The sequence below is a fragment of the Zonotrichia leucophrys genome, chromosome 3, assembly GCF_028769735.1.
Source record: "Zonotrichia leucophrys gambelii isolate GWCS_2022_RI chromosome 3, RI_Zleu_2.0, whole genome shotgun sequence".
NCBI lineage: Eukaryota > Metazoa > Chordata > Aves > Passeriformes > Passerellidae > Zonotrichia > Zonotrichia leucophrys.
Window position 1 is genome coordinate 81,191,971 of NC_088172.1, and position 20,113 is coordinate 81,212,083.

At 41.0% G+C, this 20,113-nt stretch overlaps 1 long non-coding RNA gene across 3 annotated transcripts in view; it reads left to right on the forward strand.

Moving 5' to 3' along the window:
• Positions 1-20,113, forward strand: part of LOC135445867 (uncharacterized) — a 37,669-nt gene that overhangs the window by 11,659 nt on the left and 5,897 nt on the right. For all 3 annotated transcript variants that reach the window (XR_010439620.1, XR_010439619.1, XR_010439621.1), the window contains one exon: positions 4,794-4,984. This is a non-coding gene — a long non-coding RNA (uncharacterized LOC135445867). The remainder of the gene's footprint in view (positions 1-4,793; positions 4,985-20,113) is intronic.

The window sequence follows — 20,113 nt, forward strand, 5'->3', positions numbered from 1 at the left end:
GAGACACTAAAAGGAAAAGTAACCAGAAGCAAACTCTGCTTTAAACTCTCCATTAAAAACACAGCTCACCCTGAAGTGTCTGGTGTCATGGGGCTGAGCAGTGCTTTTAGGAACAGAGGACAAAGGTGAATTTTTAATTAGCCTTGTCTTCTTATTTTCCTCCAAGTATAGATAGGCTTAACTTTCTCACCCTTAGTACTTGAAAACAGGCAGCCAAGGGTGCTCTGGGAATTGCTTGCTCCGGAAGTCTGTTAGAAAAATGGTAATCCAAAAGTTATTTCTATTTTAATAAAGAGAGGATAAAGTTTTTAATGATGATGGCCTTATGGAAGTGCAGCTTTTCCCCTTTCTCACCCCCCTCCATAATACCCTTAATAAACAAAATAGAGATAGAACAAATACTTCACAAGCTACCACAAGGATCACAGTGGTATTTTGTGAGGTGCTGTGGGAGCTGTCTTTTATGTTGAGGCCCAATATGAATCTGCAAGTTATGGTCCTCTCAGGAAAGAAGATGAGGGCACTTGGCAGTGGAAAGTATCTTGCCCATAGTGGAGATGGTGAGAGAATTGGCAATGAGGAGGTGACTGGTCATTCTGCAAGGCCTGGTCTGGGGCCAGTTTTCATTTTCATCTTGTTCTCTTTCTGTTTTTATTTCTCTCTCGCTTTTGTTATTTATACCAATGAGCAAATGTTGCTTATTTTTAGCAGCCTTTCCATTTTGCTCAGGCACTGATCCTAAGTAATGGAATGCCTATGGCCCTCCCTCAGGCACCATTCCACCTCTAATAAGAGCAAACAAATGCAAGCTTTGGTGTAGGGAGTTATTGATTTGCTTCCAGGCAAGTAGGTGTTTGTGATATATATAAAAGGTGCCCATGCACACCATGTGTTAGCACTCCAACATCTTATGAAATGGCCTGGCATAATCTGCCTTGGGCTCTTGGTGAGAAATTGCATGTGCATCTCCATAAAGAACCCTTACAAGTTACTTATTTTAGAGGATATAAACCTCCCCCTAAGAACACAAACACCCCCAAATAGGCACACCCATTTCCACTACTAGAGCAAAAGCAAGGTCCTCCTTTGAGTGCAGACAGTATCAGTTCTGGGAAGCAGATGGGTCAATTAATAGAAGCAGAGGTAAGAGTGGCATAGACGGTGTAGATGTTGTAAGCCCCATATTTTTCCTTTTCTAATTTGGATCTTATATCAGATTTTAATTTTATTGCAGAGATGCTAACACTAGGGATAATGGAGTCTTGAGAGAAAGAGTTATGGAAGGGCTTCCACTGAGGTGTGGATGTCCAGGGGGCCCCTGCCACACAGATTAGCAGCTGGAAAGCCACATCTTCCATTGAGTCTCCTAGCAGCTTTATGGCTTCTTTCCAGCAACCTTAGAAACTACCCCTTGTCTAAACCCCTTTAGGCTGGAAAAAAAATGTAAGGGAGAGTGTATCTAATCTGAGACAGCAAAGCTGATCCTTTCCTAGCCCTACTCAAAGCATACCCAAAAGAACTTCAGAATGAAGAAGAAGCATCTACATATTTACACTGCAAGGAAGGAGATTGCAGAGTTTTAGGTCTTGCCCATCCATGCTAGTCCTGCATTCCCTTCAGGTACAAGGGATTTTCTGGGAGAACAAGAGCCCTTGGTCTTCGCTGTTGCCTACTTTGCATCAACAGCACTTGTCTCTCCTAGACACGTTTGTATTGCTGTCTGTGAAGTGATTTCTGGCTGGTGCCTATTTCAGTTCCAGCTGGAAGGAAAGCAGGTGGGGAGATTGTCCCACACCCTCAGTGTTCCTGAGATCCCACCCAGCCCATAGGTATAGCTACATAATGCTTGGTTCTCTCCCAGTGGGGTCTGGCTTAGTTTAAACACTTCCTGTAGGCTTTTGTCCTCCCAGTTTTCAGCCCTGACTCCTTTTGGTAGGGTTAGGAGCCTACTTATGTGCATGCTTAGGCTGGCAGAGGACATTAATTTTCTGTTAATAGAAGGAGTGACTGTGGAAACATTACTCAGGCACAGCTAGAGCAACCAGAGGACCTGTGCTTAATTTACTAATGCCATGTTTATGCAAGTATTGTTGCTTTTGCCACTGCTTGTGAGTTACCATTGACTGCAGTTGAAATATATTTGAGATAGGGAGAAGAAGGAATCTTGTTTAGGTAACAAAGTGATGCTGCCTTTGAGAAGGACCTAAGTTCCTGTTTTACCATAGATCTTTGTAGTATTTCCACCCTTTTCATGTTCCAGTTGCTGATGGTTTTATCTGTACTCTGGCATATCTCTCAGCTGAAGCAAGTTCTTTCTTTGCCAAGTCCCTGTTTTGGTACTGTCATTCAAGATCTAGCTCTTATTAACTGTCCTGAACCTGGTGGAAGGGGGGAAGGTGTCTATTCTGAAGCTACTCTTTTAAATTTAGCTGTATTTGTGTGCTATGATCTGCACGCCTCTGCCTCCAAATTGCAGCACAGTTGTCCAGGGTTATTTTTCATTAAATGACTCTTATAACTGGTATTCCCATTAATGACTATCTTGGTCTGAAATGCAGCAAGACATTTAACATGAGTGGGATATGATACCCACCTCAAATAAATACAGTGCTGCATCAGTAGATGTTTTCATATATTCAGGTAAGCAGGCTGGTGTTGGGGAAAAAGGTTAGTCTATTAACACCTCTTCTCCAAGCAAGCCAACTTCCTTTCTACATGGAATAATTATTTTTTCACATAAGCCCTTAGTGCCTCTGCTATGTTTGCACTTGTAAGTCTCAAACATTGCAACACAGATAGTCCTTTATGAGTGGAATCTGAGGTCATGTGTCTGCATTTCAAACTTAAAATTGCTGTGCATGGGCTACCTTGCGCTGGCTTGTGAATGCTGTAGGTGTAAGGGCTGTGGACCCATATTTCAGGTGTGAAGAGAGTAGGGCATTTTTTAGCACTTAAAGTGCCCATGTGTGTAACTCACAGTTATGAGTGCCTTTGGCAAAACTTTGTAGATTCCGTTGATTCATAGCTGGCATCTCACCATCTGTATGGTCAGGATTACAGATAAATATGTATCTGTCCTACACATAACAGAACCATTTAGAGCATCCCTGCAGCATAAAGAGGAAGTGAACTTGGGCACAAAATTCACTCTACCTTTGTGAAAGACTTGCTGGGGAGAATACTGAAAGGCCTTTTGTTTGTCACAGTCCAGGGCTCACCGGAGATTTTAGGTGGCTGGCAATCCATGTTTCTGTTTATACAATTCCAGCAAGGATTAAGGGTCTTTAACCAATCACAATTCAGACATAGGTGGTGGTGGGAACAGAGATTGTAACCAGCATGCCAAGGCAGTAGAGAGACAGAAGGCTTCTATCCTGGATCTTGGATCCTGGGGCTTCCACAGATAAAATGTTGCAGCTGGAGTTGGAGAAGGTGTAATGACACACAAATTTTTGGTTTAATCATCTTCTAAAGTCATGCCCAGGGCTGGTTTACAGAAGATGAAAAAAGCTAATGAACCCTGAGGAGGACTGATCTGCAGCTGTCTTCAATATCTTCCTTGAAGGAGGTCTTTTTTCATTGCATGTATATCCACTGCATGTTGCTGTTTCGAGCAGCTGTGTCTTTGCTGCTCCGTCCGATATGCTCATTGCTGGAACTATCTCTTAAAACTCTGGCCAGCACCTGAAAAAACATTATTATTTAAGGTGACATTAACATCCAGGTTCCAGCCACAATTTTGAGCTGGGTACGCCACAGTTGAAATAGGAGAGTGCCCTAGAAAGCTTATTTTTCTATCTGCAGACACTTAACTTTGAAAGAGGAAATGGGTGAAGGCAAGGTAGCTTTTTTTAATCCAATGTGAGCTGGCTAGACAAGTCAGGGAGATTCTTAACAGGTGTGAGATTGCAGTAAGATTGGAACAATCTGGCAGAACCACAAAAAAAAAATCTGATTTAAAATTCCCTAACTTTTGTCTTTTCACACTCAGTAGCAGAGCTAGGAGATGTAGCTCGGGAATGGAGCATAAGACTGAATTTCAGCTTCTGTTGGCACTGTAGTCACAAATTCTTGAGTACTTACGTGTACTGTATAGCTATATTTCACTGCTGGGCTTGACTCAGGATTTATACCTTGTGCTGCTGTATTCTGGAAACTGTTGGTCTTGCACCAATAGCACGATTTGCAAGGGACGTGCCCAAGAGATCTAGAGTGACTGTAACTATGCTGGTGCAAGAATTTGAATTCAGACACTGAAGGGGCACATTCAAAAAGAAAAAATTGCATTACCAACATTTGTTAATCAAAATATGATGACTAGCTTGGGGTAAGTGCTTAAGGCTGTTCTCTGTGCTAACAGGCCCATGCAGAGAAACTGGGTGAGCCCTAGGGTGAAAATTGCAAGCTGCTGAATGCAATGTTCAATACTATGGCTATGTTTTTAAATTACTTCAAGTAAGGAGTCCTTTTGTCCTACCAAGTATGAGGTATTGAGATGTTTTGCAAATATTACATATTTGTTTCTGTTAATATATTATTGGCTAGTTGGTATTTTGAATAAAAATAATAATTGTGAGAAGCTTTAAAAATGAACTCTTTACAACTGATCATTTAATAATAATTAAAGGCAGTGAAGGAAACTTGAAACACTCAGTTGTTTTAGCAGTAAAGCTGAGGAGGTTATCTTCTGAAATTTTCTAATCTTTTTATTGCAAAAAACAAGGCAGGGAATTTATCTTAAGCAATTGCTTTTGGAAAATCATCCTTGCTAGTAATTTCTTTTTTATTTACAGAATATCCAGAAGAAGGGGAATGTTTGTGAAGGAAAAAAAAGAATATTGCAACTCACTGCTAGAGGCGTTAATACGACGCTAACGAACCGTAGCCTTTCCAGAGCATAGCTGGCAACATTAGCACCCATCTGTGCTGAGTGGGATGTGCAAGCAGAAGCCAGGGCCGAGCAGCCTCCACCTGTTTGCAGAAAGTAAGTGAGCACACTCTGAAGTTACTCAGCGCATTCGCTCTGTCTTAGGCAGGCTGGTGGTGTTGTTACTACTGCTTTTCTGCTGTCTCATATCTCCCACTGCCATGTGCCAGCTGATAGGGGAGCTGTGACATACCACACCCCCGCGGCCAGGAAGGGGGTCACATGGACTGGTCTCATCCAGAGCACTTTAAAGAAACTGATAAGCTCTATCTCATTTAACTTGGCCTTTGGAAGACGCTTGTGGAAATTTCTGCAAAGGAGGTGACATCAGTTGTTGTCACAGCTGCTGTGTAAGTCTGCAAGGCTTCGTCTGTTCAGTGTCTGCCTGGGGTGTGTATGCGTGTGCAAGTAGATATTGTTCATAGATTGCATTTAAATCAAAACCAGTCCATATGAAGCTGGCAAGAACGTTCACTTGCTCAGAATAGGTGCATTACCATCGAGACTTGAGGCAAGGATGGAGGATGTAAACTTAATAAAGCACAAAGACAACCAGCTTTGGAGGGCTGGCGTGTACGTTTGAAACAAACCTTCTCCCTGGGGAATTCCAAGTGTTAGCATGTGGGACATACTCCAGCTGCTAGCTGCTCAGACTTAAAATAAACCAGGCAAAATCCCATATTCAGGTTCTACCAACTGAGGCAAGCTGCTATTGCAAATGTTTCATCTCCCTTTTTCTTCTAGTTGGGTCAGAATGACAGCAAATATTTTCGAAAGGACATTTAAACCCTTAGTATTTCACACAGCTTTCCTTGTGCTTCTCTGTAGTGACGTGTTTCTCAACACAGTTGTAAATTTAGCAAAGAATCTGGTTTGTACAGGTTGAAACACTGTCCCAGGAAGGCTGGAATTAAAAAACAGGGTGAGAAGGAGTATTTCTAGCTTGTGTGACAATGACATTGCTACCAATACTGCTTTCCAAATCCTAGGTGCTTTAAAAATCTCAGCATGACTTCATTTACAGAGAACTATTTGCCTTGTTGAACTGTGGAGACCCTTTTTCTTAAAGAGAAACACATGTGACTTAAGGATGGTTGCTCCTTTTTTCTTTCTTAACATATTGAAGAGGAAATAATTTAATGTGTCTGTGGAAGACTCCATAACAGGATTTCAGGGAAAAAAAAGATGTCTGGGAGTTGTATGATTGTTTGACAACTAGAATATGAATAACTTTGAGGAGGTCTGAAAATAGACTACAGTACTGTTTGCTTTGTCTTGTGGTTTGAAATTTACTTCAGTACTTTAAAAAAATTTTATTTTAATAATCCTCTGACTGTAATTTATTTCCAAGGTACTGAAGTACTTGGGAGGGGTGGGAAACAATCAGCTTAATGCAATCTATGCAAATAATGTCTAATTTTTTTTCAACAGTAACCTATGTGAAACTTCATTCATCAACACTACTCAGTTTTTCTGTGATAAAACCTGTTGTGCAACGTAATACACAACATTTAGGAATTCAATGCTCTTATTGCTGTCAAAGCATAGATAATAAACTCTACCAGTCAACTTGAAAAATTTACACAAGTGACTGACATGACCAACCTTCCTGCTTCTTCTCTTCTTCCTTTAGACACAGACACACAAATTCTTGTTCAAATCAACAGGCTTATCCAGGATATATTTATAAGGGTGAACTCTGCCAGGCTTTGGTTAGTCATATATAGTGCTGGGAATATCTTTTGAAGGTATCCCGAACACTGTGACAGAAGTATTTGTCACTCAAACTATTTATACTTCTAGGAGTTTGGAGGGTAGATAGATGTTTATGCTTTTTCATATGAAATGGCACTCATGCCTTTTGCACAAAAGGCATTGGCCTTGCCTATATGGACATGTCAGGCAGATCTGGACCACGCTGTTTTTGTGAAATGCTGTGTTTACACCCCGGACACACTTCTGGCTACTTGATTGACCTTTCTGTCTCACAGATGACTTTGTAGCTCTGTGAATGTCAGCTTGTTGTCCGCTGCACCTCTAGTTTCTCTGGATGATTGGAAGAGGTCAGTGCAGGGTACCTCAAAAAATGTGAAACTGTTGTCCATGTAGCAGATCTTTAAGGGCTCTCAAGCTGAATAAAATTATAAGCTCTAGTGTTAACCTAATTTTTTTTTAATGATGTAAAACGATACTAAGGCCAGTCAGCCTTTGAGAAATAAGATTGATAAGCATCACAGACTTTTTTCTTTATTTTCATAACCACCTCAAGCAATTAGTTTTGAGGGCTTCTTGGCAATATTTACGTGCAGGTTATCCTTCCCTCGTAGTCCTTCTTACGTCTCTTGAATTATTCTTAAGTCCGTGTTTCTGGGAATCGTGGGCAATGTATAGACACAACGCCTTCAGCAGGCACGCAAGGAATGTTATGAGGTAGCAGGCTTCTGGTTTCCCTGGTCACTCAGAAGATTTATGTGCCAGTATAATGAGAATGAATGATTAGCTGTTGTTCATTGAGACAGAGACCATGTGAGTCTCTCTATGCACAAGAGGTTTTTAGGAATTGATAACCTTTGCACTTCATGTTTTGTTTTGAATAGATAGAAGTGGAGAAAATGGTTGTTGGTAGATGTAAAATTGAACAAAGTGAAGGGTATTTACAGCCAAGTTCTGGCAGGAAAGCTGAAAATCTGAGTTATTTATACAGCTGGAAACAAAGTTGGGGTGTTTTCATTATTTTGGGACTCGGCATTGACTTTTATAGAGTTACAGGATGCTCCTGCCTAGGATTTCAGTCTCTTCTATTTTTTTAGGTCTCTGTGAGACACTGTGATGCATTGCAACTTTGGGCTAAGCACCAGCCAAGTATAAAAGGAGGGGCCAATTTTGAACTCTGAAACTGAGAAGTGTCTAGGTCACTCTAAAGTTGCCCAGAGACAAGGCAAGTTAAAGTATCTTTTTTGCCATTCAAAAGCAAGATAAATTGTTCATAGACAGAACCACTATTACTACTATATAAGTTATTCACTTCAACACCTTTCTCATATCATATCAAGTTAATGACCATTTTGTGTGTCTGGTATACATCCAGAACCCCTGTTGTAAAGTCCAGGTTGTGTGAGATAACCCAGTTTGCATTAGTAAACCCTGTAGAACACTATATTATTTTGACAATTATTATAAAGCTGCATAAACCATACTTTTAAGATTCTTTTTTCTAAAGGATAAGAAGTAAAAATTAAATACTGAACTCAGATTTTCACGTATATTACATACACCTCCCCCACCTTCATATCATAATAGCAAATTATTGGGAACCTGAAAGATAAGAGCCATATTTTTTTTGCTTTTATGTACCTAAAAGGTAGCAATCTTTAGAAGAAGCCTAAGTATTCTCTCTATTGAAACCATATTAATTCCAGAAGAAACCTCTGCTTTCTCTGGCATTTTTGTTTTCCTAATATCCACTTAAAAGTTTTGACTTTCTCAATGGTTCCAGCAGCTTCACATTATAAGGTTTTGAAGCTGATTTAAAATTTCACCATGCATTTTTGCATTTTGATCAAGAACTCAAACTGGGACTTAAGAGCTTATATCCTTATGTTCAGAAGTTACCCACGTGCAAAAAGTTTCTTCTGAAACATATGGGAAAGAAATGGGTGCCTTTACACACATGCCTGGAAGGTAATTGGAAATCACTGTGCTCCATTTTTCAAGAATAAGAACCATAAACCGTGCTCCTGGAATGGCACAAAGCACACACGCTTTCTCTCTGAAAGGCACAAACTCAGCGTTCCTGCGCGTACCTATGATATAGTGGTTGGAAAGGCATTTGGAAGCGTTCCCTTAACAATAGTCACATCACCATCCTCTATCTCTCTGTGCTGGCTGCAGTGGAGACAGGGCATTGTTTACCCCCGTGCTGTTGTATAGCAACCCTGGGAGCTGGAGGCAGAGCCGTGTGCGGTGCTTGGGCTGGCACCAGCCTTGTGCACGCTGTGCACAGCGCAGACAGCGATCCTTGCTGAGCTGGGCTCTGCTGCAGGCAGCACAACCTGCCACAACAGCCCTGCCCCAGCTCATGGTGCAGCCAGGGGAGAAGGAAAGGGGACAAAACTCCTGCTCGTCTTTCCTAGGTGTGTACCTGTGCCTCAATGATTTCATTCAGCCCTGCACTAGTAATGGAAAATCTTGCATGGCTACAACTCAATATATCATAGTCTGTGTTCGTAACTGAGTTGGCTCGAGTTAACAGTAACTTTAGAGATACACTGCTTGCAAAACATGCACCACTAGCCAAAGTATGCCTTTTATCAAGATGGGTTAGGAATATGCAGTGCTTCCCTACAGGCATGTCACTACCTGTAGCTGAATTTAATAACACTAGATTATTGTAGTGTGGTTTTTACTGGCTTTTTTTTCTGCATTCTTTTGAATCTATTTACTTAATTTTCCTACCATCAAGAGAAAAACAGCTATGAATACTTGCAAAAGCAGGGTCAGATGGTGACACTGGATTGAAAGAAGGTATTTAGATTCTTCAGATGGTGCTCAAGGGAGCTGTGGGCTCAGCTATGCTACACAGCCAAGTACACTATAGAGATCCCTGAGCTAATGCCATGATCGGAAGCTCTGTTAGTGTTGTTCTGTTCTCCCTGGGCTAATTAACAGAGGTGCCTCTCAGCATAGCTAAGTAGCTCGGTTCCTGCAGCATCCTCAGGGGCAGGGCTAATTAGCGTGGGTGCTTTGCTATACAGACAGGCTATATTGCATCTGGGATCCAAGCTAGCATCCGTGCCTGGCATTGCAATGCACCGTGCAGACAAGCCAGCTCCCCCAAAGCTACCTCAGGATCTCCAACAGCCCTTTGCTGTGTAGACTTGCCTGGTGCATTAATGAGACCCCAGAAGCTTGTGCAGAGAGAAGGATAGCAACCTGGAATGTGGGCTGGAGGGTAACATTTCAGGACACAGATGTCTCAGGATGAGTCCCAGATTCATTTGCTTTTACTTTACATCTACTTCTTACCTTCACCTCTACATCTACTACTTACCTTTTTATTAAAACAGTGTAAAAAGTAATCACCACCTGTGGCAGAGGCAAACAAATAGGCCTGTATTGAGACAAATGAAGTCTGAACCTGCTACTCTGCAGCTTGCTGGTTTTTTGCTTTTAGCAGCTAAAAGATAGTTATGAACTAACGAACTGAAGCATTTTTAAAGAGTATTTCCCTATTGCTCTGGTGAAATAATAATGATAACAAAGTATTCTTTATGGTTTTACAGACGCTGCTCTCTCTAATCTTTGAATGCTTTGCAAGCATGAGTAAGCACAGCTTCATATGAGCCCGTGATAAGGCAATACAATGATTCCCATAGTATAAGCAGTAAATCTGAGATGTGAAGACCAGCCAAAAGTAACTTGCAGTTATTAGAAAGAACGTGTCCTCCCTGGTTTAACTTATTCTTGCACCGTGCATCTCAGAATTTCCTTGTACAGACATTTTTCTTATCAGGACTGTTTTACCCCACTGATATCAATTGATTGCAGGTTCAGTTTAGCTGAGCTGACTTGAAAATGTTGCATTGCACCATATGAGAGTTGCAAAAAGGTGGCTTATTATTCACAAAGGGGCTGTATACTGTAGAGGGCTGATAAACAAAAGATCCACTGTTTCTGTCTTCTGCTTACAGTATCAGTAGCAGCAGGCTGCACTGATACCTTCCCTGATAGTTCAGCCTTGCACAGAAAAACTGTGCCATTTGTGGCTACAAATTTTAGCTTCTTCATGGAGTCCTCAGGGGCTCAGAACGTCCCAGGATCTCAGTGGGAGACTCTTCCCAATAAATAGAAAAGAGCTGTCAGAGACGGCCTAATGCACCTCTTAATCTTGTTTCCCTTTATTCTCTTCATTCTAAAAACCTCAGAGGTACACAACATACAGCTATCCAATTTTCTCTCCTTCCCACAAGGAAAGCCTGTGGCTACACCTGTGCCATATCTGAAGTGATCTTGGGAGTGGTCTGCAGTGCTTACTGAGTCTTTGCTGTGCAGTGCTCTGGCTGCCTATAAGCTCAACCTCCTCTGGCAAATGATGGTGATGGCCATTTGTGAAAGACTCTCTACTGGGAGAATAGAGTGGGATGCGTGGAAATGGCTTGGCCAGGCATAGGGAAGTGGCTGCAGGAGTTCCTTTGCAGCCATGTGTGCTTGTCATGCACAGGTCAGCCAAGAATACACACTAGCAGGTAAGAAAAAATCGAGACAATCCCTAGCCATGTCTTTAAATGCAGCCTCAAGGATGGCCTCTGCTTCTCTCCCTTCCAATAGGGAGAAGTGCTGAGAGGCACTGAGCCTTTGCAGCATTTCTCTGGAAATGCAGGAAGGAGAGGGGATCTCTTGCAGCTAAATCACCCTGTGACCAGTTCCATAGCCACCTTCACCTACACAGAACCCTGCTGTGGTGCAAAAGGGGCCCATCCTCCTAAGCTTCCTGCTTGGATCAGCTGTAGTCAGGTACACTGTCTGAGTTTTCAAACTAGAGATGAGCAAGACTTCCTAGTTAGAGCTCTGTACAACACCCTCTTCAAAGAAATGACTTCTGGCTTTAATGGATGGTCGGATGCCATTAGTGAACAGCATTATTTACATGTATGGATCCTCAGAAATCCCAGAAACATTCCTGCTTGAGCTATGCGCAAAATAAATCTGGGATTAAAAAAAAAAAAGCCTTCCGAGCAGAGAGGAACAAGAGACAAAGAGATGTGTGTCTCAGCAAGACTTCCACAGAGAAGCCTCAACATGTGTGCAAGGTGAAAAAGAATAACAGGGTGACGTCAGCGCTGGCTGGTGATGGGCAAGGGAGGGCCCTTTTCATCACAGTCTGGCAGAGAAACACAAGGCTTCAGCAGAGGGAGGAAGTGCAGGTCCTTACTGCAGAAATATAAATCCTCTTTTAATAAGTGACTGAAACGGTAGGAGCTCCTAAAGAAAGACAGCTTTCCTGCTCCTTGTGTCTTTAACTCTTTCCCTGCATGGTGGAATGTTGCTATTGCTTTCACTTTCCTGCTTTAGTCTCCTGTGCATTTTGGGGAAAGTGAGAGAGCCGTGTTGCCTAACACAAACAGGGCTCCAAAAGGTCAAAAATCAATGCCAAGGCCTGCACCAGAAATACTGGAAGCCAGGGCAGTTGCAGAATGCCCAGTGGGTGTATGATCCCATGGGATCCACAGAGTAGGGCTTTTAAAGGAAAAGACACCCATGTTCTTATTGATGGTAATTTTTTCTTTCTTTTTTTTTTTTTTTTTTCTTTTCCCTGAGGCTTAGGTTCCAGTAACAGATTTATCTTGCCTATTTTGAGAAATGCATTTAGTCACCTAAGCCCTGTCTATAGTCAATGAGGCTAAATAGGCATGTCTAGAGGACAATTCATGCCATGTGTGTTACTGTGGAGAGGTGGGGGTGGCGATGGTGAAAATAAGTGCCTCTGGGAAGGGTCTGCCTGCTACAGCTGACCGCACAGGAAGGCCAGGGAATTTTCTGGGCCTGTTTTTTGTCTGGCAAAAATTTGAGTATTGAAGTGCTGCCTATGGTTTTGATTTGGCTGAAGCAAGGAAGTGCTGGAGAACACAAGAAAGTGGTTGAAGCCCTGAACATTAACCAGGCATCACAAAGGTGTAGGTAAGCATCCACACCTCTGAATAAAGGATGCAGATAAGGTAAACACTCATAAATCTAATATGCTTGTACTTGAACAATCGCTAGCAAGACCTGAACATAAGATAGGAAATCAGTATTTGCATACTGGTTTTGGTCTATTACTGTTGAAATTGTGATCAGGTTTAGAAGCTATAACAATTTACAGAGAATATGAAAATTACTTTGTAGCACAGATAAAACATAATGAATCACCAAGTGCCATAATGCAAAATTTTCCACTCCCATCCTTATGTTTTATTCTGGTATCTGCAATTCACCACTTTAAACAAAACAAATAGTTCTTTATTTACTTTGTGCCACAAAAGTCAAGGCTAGTTTTCATAGGAATATTTAATTTTAATGTCGAGATAAGAGTGACCAACCCAGGTTCTGACACAATTTTATCAGCACAGTCTAACGTATAAATCTTGTTTCAATGACACTTGCCCCGAATGAAAAGCAGGTATGCTAGCACAGACAGAGATTTCCCAGTCTAATGCATCCCAGATGATTCCAGTCTGGGCATATCTGTGCAATCTGAGACTGGCAAATGTGCCTTTCTCTCTGCTGCTTTTGTTGGAGCCAGTGGCCAGACGAGGTGCTCAGCACCAGGCAAGGCTGAGGCTGCTGGGCTCTGAGATGGTGCAGAATTCTGCTGAAAAGAGAAAGACTCATGCAAGCAACTCGATTCTGTGCTTTTTCCAGCAGCGGCTAATTTTAGCAAAACTGTCCTTAGCACTTGTGTGTGGGAGGGCAGACATTTCCTTCTCTACATGACCTTTGTATAAAACTAAATCCAGAGCAGTGATTTTTCTCTCCCTCCCCTATTTTCAAATTTCTGGAGACTTACTGGTGGGAAAAAAAAAGGAAAAAAAAGTATGGAAATCTGTGGTTTGTGCAAAGGAGCAAATTTAAATAGGAAGCAATTTAGCAGAAAGTTACTTGCTGCAACTTGAAACTATACCAAAACATGTGGTATAATGTCCCAGAGCTGTTTTCCTGCTGTTCTGCTCATGACTTGATTTATGAGTTTATGTGTGCCTAACAGGTAGACCTCTGGGTTGGAACATATATTTTTGTTCAGGCTACAATTCCTTCCTGTGCCCTCTCTCTGCTTCTCTGCCTTCCCATGGCAGCAGAAAAATTAGGGCATGTGTGTAAAGGTGCTGTTTTCTTCCTCGGCCCATTGTGCTGGCTGAATGACTCATAAACCAAACATTGATAAAATCAACTGACAGTTATTTAAACCTGAGGTTTCAGGTTAAGGAGCAGCAATGCAAACAGAGCTGGTGAGAGGCTGTTTGCAGTGCACACGCTTGTGTGTTACATCCTGAGAATTTCCAAGGGTTGTTACACAAAGTTCCACAAAGCAAAATTATAAGATGATGTAGAGAGTCCATGTTAAGGTGTCTGTCTTCGTGATGCTTTTGAGGTGTACCTGCCTCTTAGGTACCCCCCAAAAACCTGCAAAACCTGCAGCTCATCCCTGTGATCCGCAGAGTGAACACCTCTAGTTTTCCTTGCAAGCACCTTTAGTTAGTAACAGGATTGCTGCTCACTTGTGACTGCCTCCTGAAAAAGGAAGGTTTAGAATGCTAGTTTAAAAAGACATTTCTGTTGTGTGAGTACCTGCAATGAATTAAGGTGTGCCTGGGAATGTTCCCGTCTGGGCCATGGTCTTCTCTGCCCCAATCCTTTAGAGCAATCTGGTAATTTTGAAATTTTGGTCATTGCAGAGGCCACTCCAACAGGCAGGCTGCACACAGACACCCACTTCCAGCAGCTGAAGGAGGCAGCTAACACAGACATGAGCCATTTGCAGGAGAGTTCTCAGATATGGCCATGGGCAGATTCCACAGTCTCATTCTTTCAACACAGCTATATGAACTATGATGCTGTCAGAAGTGTTTAAATTTAGAAAATCTGGCCTGAGGGTGGGTTTTTGTTTGTTTCTGTTTGTTTGTTTGTTGCTTTTGTTTTGTTGGTTTTTTGTTTGTATCTGATTCTATTCCACAACTTCTTTTCTGTAGAGAGAAGAGATGTCTTTCTGCTGCTGAGTTATCTCATTCTGATCTTACTGCTAATAACTGATATAGATACCTGGGTGAGAAAACTATTGCTGAGAATAAGACTGAAGCAGTGAAACACCAGGGAATATACAAAGCCAGTCAGCAGCAGACAGGAACCTTCTCAGTTCTTGTCCTTTCCTGTAGGGGCAGCAGGAAATGGAAGAGCCTTTGGGACACATCCTCACTTTTCCTCTTCTTACCTTTATGTCAGTGTATCTTTTTCCAGCAGTTGTTCACCCTTCCTTTCCTCCAGAAATTTAAATATGAATATTTTTTCTAGGAAAACCTAGAGAAAACCTGAGACATTGTAATTGATATTATATTTTATTATATTTTGTTAATATAGGCAGCAAGATGGCTTAGTTTAAATGTTGAAATAGGTTTTTTTTACATTTTCTTTCTTGTTTGTGAAGGTTTTTTTCCCCACTAGAAAATCCATCCAAAATCTTTACATTAAAAGTGGACAAGAAAAACAGTGAGGTTTTGCTTGGACACTCTGTGGGTGTTTTAATGATAAGTGGACTACTGCATTCATGTCATCCTCCTCTAGTGATTTTGACTAATTTTTCTTGTTTTGGGTGAAAGGTGGATTGGAGATTTTTTTTTTTTAAATTCTTGTCAGAAGTGTGGGATGACATTGAGAGGAATGGCTGGGTCTTCTGCCTATAGACCTTCTCCCAGGCTGTGATCTGTTTGCCTATATCAATTGACAGCAGTGATTTCATTGTGCCAGTTACCTTGCACTGAATTGTATATTCATTTAGGAACAGAGAGACTTTGATCACACTGACATGTGTGACCTTTAGGCTTAGTCTTTACTGGGGTTATTAAGTTAAACTGCTTAAAAACCTGGAAACATTTGTAAACAAGGTATATGGACACATAGAAATGTCCTAGAACAATTTAGAAATAGTATAATTAGTGTCTGGAGTAGCATACTCTCAGTACATTTACAATTCATTGCTTGAAATCAAGCTAATTAAGTTCAAAACTGGATACAAGAATAATTTCAATCAATCACCTAATCTCTCATTACGTGTTCACAGTTCATCAGAGGACTCATGAAAAATTCATAATTTCCAGGAATAGGAAATTCTTAGAAAAAGCTGCAGTTGAACATTGGAAACTGCAAGACAAAACTTAATCAGGTGTTGTTTGTACAAGTCCTGTTTGGTCAATGCAATTACAAAATGTTCATTCCTGTTATGTGAGCATGACCCAACTGAGATATGAAACTGGAGTTATTTTTCTGAAACCCCATCCCAGTGTACTTCACAGCTGTGTCTTTTTATCTTCTAGTGTTGTTTTGGACAAGAATATAATAGAAACCATACAGACCTCCATCTCTGGTTGCTAGCTGTAACACAGCAATGTCTGTAAAGTGATGCACAATCCTGAGTGCAGCTTAATCTCCTGACTTCCTCCATGTTACCTCCCTTATGTTTTGTACTGAATCTGAGCCAGCAGTGCCCTGGCAGCCAGGAGGGCCATCCCTGTCCTGGGGAGCATCAGGCACAGCATCACAGCTGGGCAAGAGATGGGATTGTCCTGCTCTGCTCTGAGCTGGGGTGGCCTCACCTCCAGTGCTGGGGGCAGTTCTGGTCACTGCAGTATGAAAAAAAAATTAAACTATTAGAGACTGTCCAAAGGAGGGACAAAAAATGGTGAAAGTCCTTGAGGGGAAGCCATATGAGGAGTGTCTGAGGTCACTTGGTCTGTTCAGTCTGGACAATTCTGAGGGGAGACCTCATTACATTACAACTTCCTCATGAGGGGAAGAGGAGGGACAGGCACTGATCTCTTCTCTGTGGTGAGCAGTGACAAAACTCAAGGAAACAGCACCAAGTTGTGTCAGGGGAGGTTTAGGTTGGCTATCAGGAAAAAAAAATTCACCCTGGGCATTGGAGCAGGCTCCCCAGGAAGTGGTCACAGCACCAAGCCTGACAGAGCTCAAGAAGCATTTGGACAATGCTCTCAGGCACATAATGGGATTCTTGGGGTGTCCTGTGCAGGGCGAGGAGTTGGATTTGATAATCCTGATGGGTTCCTTTGAAGTCAGTTATTCTCTGATTCTATTCACAATATTTTCAGGTGTTTTCCCAGAAACCAATCTTGCTTTTATTACCTTGTAGAAATTAAAAAGCCACAACTCTGGAAAGTAGACAAAATCTTCATGAAAGTTCTCTGCACTTTCTTTGAATGATGAAATACTTTGGTTTTTTTTTAAGCTTGTTAGGAAAACCCCTTCCCAAGGACTTAATAAAACTTTGTAATCTTCAGTAATGACCAGGAGGTCATCAAAGTTACTTATCCAAATAAAGATCAATTGGATGAGCTCTGTTACATGGGATAAGTGATAAGAATAAGGTTCTCAGTCCACGTGCTTTGTACAAGTTAGGTTATGCCTTTTTCCCCCTGCAGCATCAAATAGTGGCTTCCTCTTCCAAAGTGTTGTGTTCTGGTTTTGTGCAGTATGAATTTCATAGGCCATTCTCTCTCAGTGGTAGCAAGGGAATTTTTTGTGAAACTTATGTTTGCTTCATAGGAGTCAAAGTTGTGCACAAAATTTCAGTCTGCTTTGTGAAGCAGCGGCAACAGCTTAAAGTGTAAGTAGTATATTTGTAGTGGATTGTAGTGATGCTGAGTAAGTGTGTCCAGAGAAAAGGATTTCCTCAATCTGGGACATATTTCTGGGACTCCCAAGAATTGTTAAAACATAGTAATAATTTTCTATTTGTGTACAACCTAGCATGGAAATACAGGAAAAGAGCAGAAGGACTCAAGGTGGAGTGAGAGAGTTTGGTAGTTATGATGATATCTAAATTTTCATTTGCTCTTTAATCTCTATTTCTGTGCCTCTCTTGCAACTACCTTTGCATGCTCCTCTAAAATATGTCTATTGTCTCCTTTCCAAGGTCTCTTTTTGACAGAAATGCCCTGAAGAAGTGAGTCAGTAAAATATTTACCAAAACTTGTCTAAGTATCAACCATCTCTTGGTGGGTAAATATTGATGTAAATCAGTGTGATTTATGATAACTTGATTTATTTCATTATTTCAAACTTTTTATCGACATTTTATTACAGTGCATTTGGAAACAGATTACATAACCTTTCTAACAAGCTTGTCATGTGAATTTCCTATGCAATCAGTAATTAATGATGGCAATATCTGAAGCAAAGCTTTCAAATTCTTTAGTATTTTCTAATCATATTTAGTACTAAATTTTTGGTCGGCGTTTCCTGCAAGTGAGATGCTGCAATTTCTTGTATTTACTATTACATGTTGCAAGTCACACAAAGCTTGGATCTGTTCACTAGCAAATAATATTGTCAGCAGGATGTTTTATTTTTCATTATTCCACTTTTTGGAAAGTATGGGTCTTCCTATGTGGCTTTGAACCTCTTAAGTCAGTTCTTTTTGTTATTTTTGTTGAAGACTCCTCCTGGAAAGCTTTCTGTTTGTTCTCCTGCACTGGGTAATGAGGATGTTAAAACTGGGGTGCAGATGTTCATATGTATAAGTGGGAAAAAATATCTCATTTTGAACACAGCTAAATCCCTTCAAAGACTGCTACTTCTCTGCTGAGCCAGCGTGATAGATGAGCAGCAGGCTTTCCCCAGAAATGGGTAGGACTTCCAAGTTGGTGCTAATGGGATTGTGGTAGCATGGGGCCACACTTGGAGCTTACCCTGGGCAGGCTCTGGCCATGTCCAGTGTGAGCAGCTCCTTTGCTTCCTCTGGAAGGTGGGGTGGTTCAGGAGAAGAACGGAAGAGCACACAATCAGGGAGAAAACAGGAAAAGTTGAGTAGCACATGACAGAACTGAACTTGGCACCGTAACAGAAATGTGAACAGAAGAATCTCCTAAACACTCTGCCAATGTTGGTTGTGTGGGTGGGAGCTCAGGTGCAGGGGCAGTGTCCATTCTTCATCAGGGACTGACATACAATAAAACAAAGTTAAAACAGAAAGGGAAGTGTAACTTGCCCAGTGAAGTGCTAAAAAGACTCTGCAAGTGAGGAGTCAGGTGAGCAAAGATGACCAGGATGAAAAATTGATTAGGGTCATATTGGGATGCTAGTAAAGCAGAATGTTACATAGAAAATGAATGCCATGAAAAACACTTCAAAGAGTACAGTTTTAATAATAGAGTACAACTGCATTATGTTTAGCAGATGCCTGCAGAGAGTATTTACTTTCCCACCTCCAAAATTTGCCCCCAACATAAAATCTGAGAAGAGATGAAAAGATGCTGCTAGTAAATGTTATTTTTAGCAAAATAAGACTAATACTGATTTATTTATCTCTAACATAGCATCCAAAATGTATTTGGTGTGCGAAAGATCTGAGACAAAATAATTAATCCTGCTGTGGAGCCTGACATTATAATCTAGTTGCTTCTGACCTTTTCTCCCTCCTCACAATGCATTTAACACAGGCTTTGACCAAATCCTATTCACGTTACTGGGATGATTTCTGTTGCCTTCAGTCAGGTTTCTCTAGGAATACACCTTATCATAGTCTCTCATGATATTTAATGTCAGGTTTTAAGTTCAGCTTCAGTAACATGGCTTGAAAAGTGACAGGAATCAAGTCCTTATGAATTAATTTTTAAATATTCAGGTATTAATATTGAATCCGGACTATTGTTTCTAGTCTCTCATATCACCTATGGGAATGCCAAGTAACTTTATGCTACAACTGCAAATGCTGTAGTTTGCTTCTAATGGTTCCTCAAGACTGTGAAATGATTTATTAAGACAGGATCTGTATCAAAGAGATTAGAGATCAGAAGTACTCTGATTAAAATATTTGGCAGTCCATGTTTGTTTCAAGATATGTCAAGAGACTAAAAGAATGATCTAGAAAAAAAGAAGTTACTGTAATGAGTAAAAAATTTTTCTTCTTAAGTGTGTCTAAGAACTTTTTCTGAATTATACATTTCACCTCTTCAAAGAATTAAGGAATTACATAAACAACTGCATATTTTCCCTTGCAGAAAATTCTACAGTACTGCCAAATGAATTCCAGGTAATTCCTTCCTGTTTTTCTGTCTCATTGTGCATCAAGGTGATAGCTAGCATGCTATCCAGATCATTGCTTCAACCAGGTTGTTTATTTTCTGGGTAGATAACACCTTAGAGACACGTCATGAAATCGAAACATTAGCAAAAACTCATAACCTAGATGTAAATTACTGGTCTTTGAAAAATTATTAAAGTTGCCCCTAACCTAGTATGTTTCATTTTTCAGGTCTCACACACCCACCTATATTTAGTTGTCCTGAAGGCCACCTAAATTTGTAAAGGGCTCTGAGTTATCTCAAGGTATTTACACAAGCGTACCTAAACATATGTTGCCTAGATTCAATACAACAAACTTTGGAGCATGTGGTCACACTTTAAAGGACTTCTGCAGTT